This window comes from Rattus norvegicus, chromosome 14, assembly GCF_021556685.1.
Source record: "Rattus norvegicus strain SHRSP/BbbUtx chromosome 14, alternate assembly SHRSP_T2T, whole genome shotgun sequence".
Lineage (NCBI taxonomy): Eukaryota > Metazoa > Chordata > Mammalia > Rodentia > Muridae > Rattus > Rattus norvegicus.
In genome coordinates, this window is record NC_141547.1 from 2,549,157 (window position 1) to 2,555,248 (window position 6,092).

The window sequence follows — 6,092 nt, forward strand, 5'->3', positions numbered from 1 at the left end:
TTAGCATTCTAGCCTTGGCGCTTAGCACGGTGCGCGCTGTGAGTAGTGAGCCTTCCTCCTGCCCCTCAGACATGCCTAACCAGCTTTACAGAGAGCGTCCCTCATCCCGTCTGCTAGAGTCAAGAGAGTGAAAGCAGAATTTTTTTCTGTGTGTGCGCACATATGAAGTGTATGTGATCGTATAACTTGTCTTTCTGGTCATTTTAAACTACTTTGGATTATGTGTATTTTTTTCTTATTTTTTTTTTTTTCATTTCATGGGTAAGGGGAGGGATGGTCTTTGTTTCTTTATCGTGTCAATTCTTCAAATGTAAACTTACACGTTCCCTGGGTTTCTATCTTGAGAAATTATCATGCTCTGCTGTCTCTTCCCTCACATACGATGTACAGGGCCCCACACATGATGTGCAGGGCCTCACACACGTGTACAAAAGGCCACAGCCATTGAGGGTTCCTCTTGTTTCCTTTCTCTTCAGCATCATGATTTAGCCTGAAATCTGAAAACAATTAATTCACTTTTCCTCCCCCTCCCCCAGTTTAAGAATTATTCACACCAGGGAGGCCGGTTTGCTGCACAATGGAAAGGACTGGAAGTGGCCTCTTTGGGCAGATAAAATCCATTTGCCCCGAAACTGAATGGCTCTGGATACTAAATGCTTTCCCTTAGGGTGAAGAGGATGATTTGTGACATTCAGAGAATCTTTAAAATACAGCTAAACTATTATAATAATTAGATTGATTCCTGGCTTAACTCGTTAAGCCACAGTGTATCCGGAGTCAATAGTAACCACCCAAGGGACAGACCCAGTGACTCTGGCATGGAGCATCCAATGAATACAGCGTTTTCTTTCTTTCTTTCCTGTTTGGGGAGATGCTTGAAGCCACACTCTATTTTAAACTGATTTGGTGAACTTGTAACCCAAAGAAAGAACTCCTGTGGTGACTCAAAGCAAAGGCTTCTTTTGTGAAGAGAATAAACACTTCCTAATCTTTCTGTAAATAACCATTTTCAAACATTTGGTTGGCTCGCTGTATTTGGTGAGAAATCTGTTTGCTAAGGCTAAGTGTGGGTGTGGATGCGGGCGGGTATTTGGGAAATGAATAAGAAAGAATGGCTTTACCCAGACCTTATCCTAAACCCTGCTGGTCTGGGTAGAAGCCAGGAGGTTTGAGAAATGGATTTTGAATGAGATGATCGGTAACAATAAGTACTGGATGGGAAATCGGTACATGTGTACACAGAGACACACATGTGCACACACAGAATACACATGTGCACATACACACATGTGCATGCACACACACATGTGCACAGAGACACATACATGTGCATACACACAGACACACATGTGCACACACAGGCACGCATATGCACACACACAGGCACACACAGAGACACACACAGAGACACATGTGCACACACATAGACACACATGAATACACACATAAACACACAGAGACACGCATGTGCACACATACATAAATACACACAGGCACACACAGAGACACATGCACACACAAACAGACTCACAGACAAACACACACACACACATACACATGTACCAACTTATATACTAGTTTCAGGTCACCGCTCTGCTGTGAAAGTTTGTATACTTACTTACGATTGCAGCAACCATTTCTTCAGTGCACACCGCGCACCACGTGCTGTTGCCAGCTTACAGGCGGGTCCACGAGGCTCTGCCCAAAGATGAACAGGTTCCAGATGTAAGTCTTTACTGTTCCTTACCTAAAGGAACACACTTTACAGCGACTGTTCCCAATCAGTGTCTCGCTCACGGTGAATAATTAGATAGAAAGAGTGTAAAGTTTATGTAAGCCCTGAGGGTGCGAAAGCTTAAGTTGAGGATCTAAGACAGTGTTTTAAGAGCTAAGAAGGCGTTTTAAGGATGGTAAGTTTAAGAGTTTCTCCAGTTGTCTTTTAAGTGCAGACCTAAGGTGTTGCTCGTGATAAATTTATGTGTGCTCCGTCTTCTGGATGGAGGGAAGACAATCCTCCTTCACAGGCTGTGCACAGACTAGAAATCAGATCCGGGGAGCTTTTGCCCCTGCTGCTCCATGGGAGGCTCTGCCTTCTGAGCTTACCCTGAAGAGCCTTTGTGCTCTTAACAAAATAGTGTTTATCAACCCTCTGCTAGGACACAAATATGTGCGCCTTGTGCCTTTTTCTGCAGTGTGGACTTCAGTACAGATCACAATGGCAATGCAAACACGGCTAACCTTTGTCTCTTTTTGTAAACTTAAAAACATTCTTGTAAGCTTCAGGAAATCCACCTGGATCCACCTCTCATTGGTCGGTCAAATGGACTCCAGATATCGCCCCTGTTGATTAACAGCCTAAGTTTACCACCCACTGCCTATCCCCACAGGTGGGATTTCTCTGCCACCCCCTGGTTTTGTGAACTCCCCTCCCCGCAACTACCAAAACCAGGGACCTAAAAAAAAATCCTCAAATATAAACCTAAAAAATTTTCCCTAACTTACTTAACTTTATCTTCTGCCTTTAATATATAAGTCTGTTCCGGTATCCTTCCAAGACCGGGTGTTTCCTAGAGATCTACATCCAGGAAGGCTCCAGAGCGGCTACCCACAGGTGCTCTGGTCTAACCTTACAGACTGCTCTGGCCTAGCCCCAGACGGTCACACAGATCCTGGACAGCAATGACACAACCAGCTCTCCCAGTTCTTGGCCAGCACCCCAATTTTCTTAGGGTTCCCAAAGACGGTGTTGCCCTCGGTCAGCAGGACATAGTCTAAAGAACACAACACCCCACTCCTGCCCCACCATAAACACATCCCCAATTTTAATTAAACTAAAAGGGAGGACTGTTAGTGATTCCACTAGTCTCCTCCCAGAGACCCAGGTGCTTCAGGTGTGGGCTGCATGCTGTTCTCACTTGATCTCAGCTGGTCTCTCCCCTTTTCTGTCCTTGTTTGTGCCCTCATGGCTTTGCTCCCGTCTGTCTGCCTGTCTACATGTCCACTCACCTGTCTCTACCCCTTCTCCAGGTCCTCACTCCCCTCCCTTCCCCCAGATTGGTGGCATGGCATAATTTCTCAGGGGCACACCTTGGCATGGGCCCATCGGGCACCTTCTCTCTGAATTATACTTCATAGTTATAAGTAATAGGTCACATCAGTGAACAGCAGGCCTGCCTTTCTGGAATGGGCATCCTAGCAGGGAAACCCTCAAACACACATTGAAATAGGGCAAGATAGGGTGGTAGGGACTAAAGGGGTGTGGATGGTGTCTGTTTTAAGGAAGGTTGATGAAAACCTCCTCCCACACAAAGAGATCACCCAAATGAAGCAGCCATAGCAGAGGCCAAAAGAAAGCAGAGGGCTGGAAGAACAACGCCAGGGACTGGAAAGGAAACATGTTGCCGGTGTTGAGAGCTGGAAAGAAGAACATAGTAGTTAGGATGAAATCAAGAAGCTGTGAGATGCCAGAAAAAGAGGGGAGCTTAGGCCTGGGGAGCGGCACACCGGGTGGTCTGAGAAACCACTGGCAGGATCGGACTCCGTTCTGAATGAAATAAGAAGTCTTTGGACACTGCTGAGTTTTAGAATACAGTCTTATGCTTGAGAAGGATCTCTCTGTTCTGTGGAGAAGAAATGGAGATGAGATTCTCATGCAATGATGCTTGCCACAGTAGATGACGGAGGAGTTCCAGCCAGGGTAGAGCCGCTGAGAGCCAGATTCTGGTACAGTTCAGAGGGGGAAAAAAAATCTGAGACTAGCTGGTGGACTGGGCAGATTGTGTGAGCAAGAGAGCGGGTTTGGTGTCTGAGCCAACAGGAAGAGAATCAGTGGCCTCAGCACCCAGAATTAGGGTGACGGGATCCGGCAAAGAAAAAAAAAATGAAGATTCCTATTTGAATGGTTGTGTCCATTCCTGGTTTCCATGAGAGACGCTGTCATGTCAAGCAAGCATCTACACAGTGTTCTGAGGGCAGAATAATCTGAGCAGAAGGTACAGATTCGGAATCCTCAGTATAGACATAGTATTTACTTTGTAATTAATGGAGCCTGGGGTGTGGCACACGCTGAGCTCTGCCACAGAGTTACATCCCCAGCCTACATAGCACTCATTTAAAGCCATTGGATGGGATGAGACATCTAGTACTATTGTTAGCATGTTGTCTAAGCTCCGCCCCACAGTTACCTGGCAACAGCCAGGTGTGCCTGACTCATCATAAAAAGGGCTACTTGCCCCCTTTTCTCTATTGCTTTTGCTCTTGCCTTCCTGCTCCCACTCTCTCCCATTCCCTTATCCCCCTCTCTCCACATGCTCATGGCTGGCCTCTACTTCTCTACGTTTCTTCTTCTTCTTCTTCTTCTTCTTCTTCTTCTTCTTCTTCTTCTTCTTCTTCTTCTTCTTCTTCTTCTTCCTCTTCTTCTTCTTCTCTCTCCCTCTCTCTCCCTCCCTCCCTCTCTCTCTGCCTCTATTACTCTCTTGACTCCCCTCCCCATGCCCTGAATAAACTCTATTCTACACTATACGGTTATGGCTGGTCCCTCAGGTGTTAGGGGTGCCTCAGCATAGGCCCTTTCTAATACCTCACCACACTCCCCAGTCTCTCTGAATGTGTGCAGCAGAGATGATTGATGTGTTTTATAAAGCCAAGGATATGATTTCTGGAGTGCAGTATGGCGTGGTGGAAAAGGCACCTCAGCAGGCCCATGCTAAGGCATCCGCCCCTCCAACCTCCCCTCCCCGTATCAGCCAGACGACCACGACAACCACGATGATGACGACCAAGAGGACAGGTGTAGTATAGAATAGAGTTTTGGGGGCATGGGAAGAGGAGTTGAAAGAGAGTAGAGGCAGAGAAAGAGAGGGGACAGAGAAGGAGACAGACAGACAGACATAAACAAACAGAGACAGAGAAAGAGAGAAGAGGCCTTCCAGAACACGTGAGGAGATAGAGGGAGGGGAAGGGGAGAGCGAGAGACAGAGAGACAGAGAGAGACAGAGAGAGAGACAGAGAGAGAGAATGAGGCTAGACAGAGAAAAGAGTCAGAGAGGGGAAAGGGACAGAGACTGAAGAGAAGTCAAACAGTCCCTTTGATAGCAAGACAGGCCTACCTGGCAGCTGCTAGATAACTGTTGGGGGGAGCCTAAAGGAGATAATGCCCTGCCCCACTCAGCAGGGTGGGAGAGGGAAGCGGGGTGGGAGCCAGGTTTCCTACTCAGGGGCTTCTTCCTCTCTGTTCTCTGTACCATAGCCATGCTGGGTCATCTCTAAAGATGCTCTGAGATGATGAGGAATAACCTTGTTCTCCAACTCCAAAGAACACCCCAAGTTTAATGTCACAGTTCTAAGGACAAGTTCAGGCTGCTATCTATGTGAGAGGGATGGCTGGAGCCCTTTTAAGTTAGAGCCCACCTGGGAGAATGCAGTGGATACTGGATTGTCCCTCGGGATCCCTTGACCCCCAGATTTGGAGTGTTGGATACTAGGGCTCTCTGCTGACTATTTCCCTCGAAGTCAAGCCACTTGAAGCAGCAGCTTTTAGCAACTAGGGAACATAAGTCTTGACTTCCTTTCCTCCAGGCAGAACTGATTCTGAAGAGCTGTCTGCACACCTGGCCTCTTGAAGGAGCAGCTAAAACATGCAATACAGGCTGACATTTCCCCCCAACCCACGCCTTCTCTTGCTCCCCTTTGCAGTCACTTGCCCCAGGAATGTTCCCCGATAAGCCTTTGTGTGCACATCTCAAAAATCTTGCAATCCATGCCTCACCGTTAGAAAGAAAAATGATTGCAGGAAGTAAACTCTGAAATGAGATTTTGGGCTGGCTCACTCTCTGGCAGGCTGGCTATTGAAAACCTTGATAGGTTTTTCTAAAAAAAACATAGCAGTCATTGTTAAAGCCTATAACTAGGTCAGGTCCTAATATAGCCCAGCTGGAGCAGTTCTGGGTTTACTAAAGGCTGGGAGTAACTGCAGAACGTAGTCAATATCCTGGTAGAATTTGGGAGAACATGTGTGAGGCTAAATCGAGGTTTAGGGTGTGGGCAGAACACAAGATTTGATAAGAGAGCATTTATTAATTATCTGCTGTTGT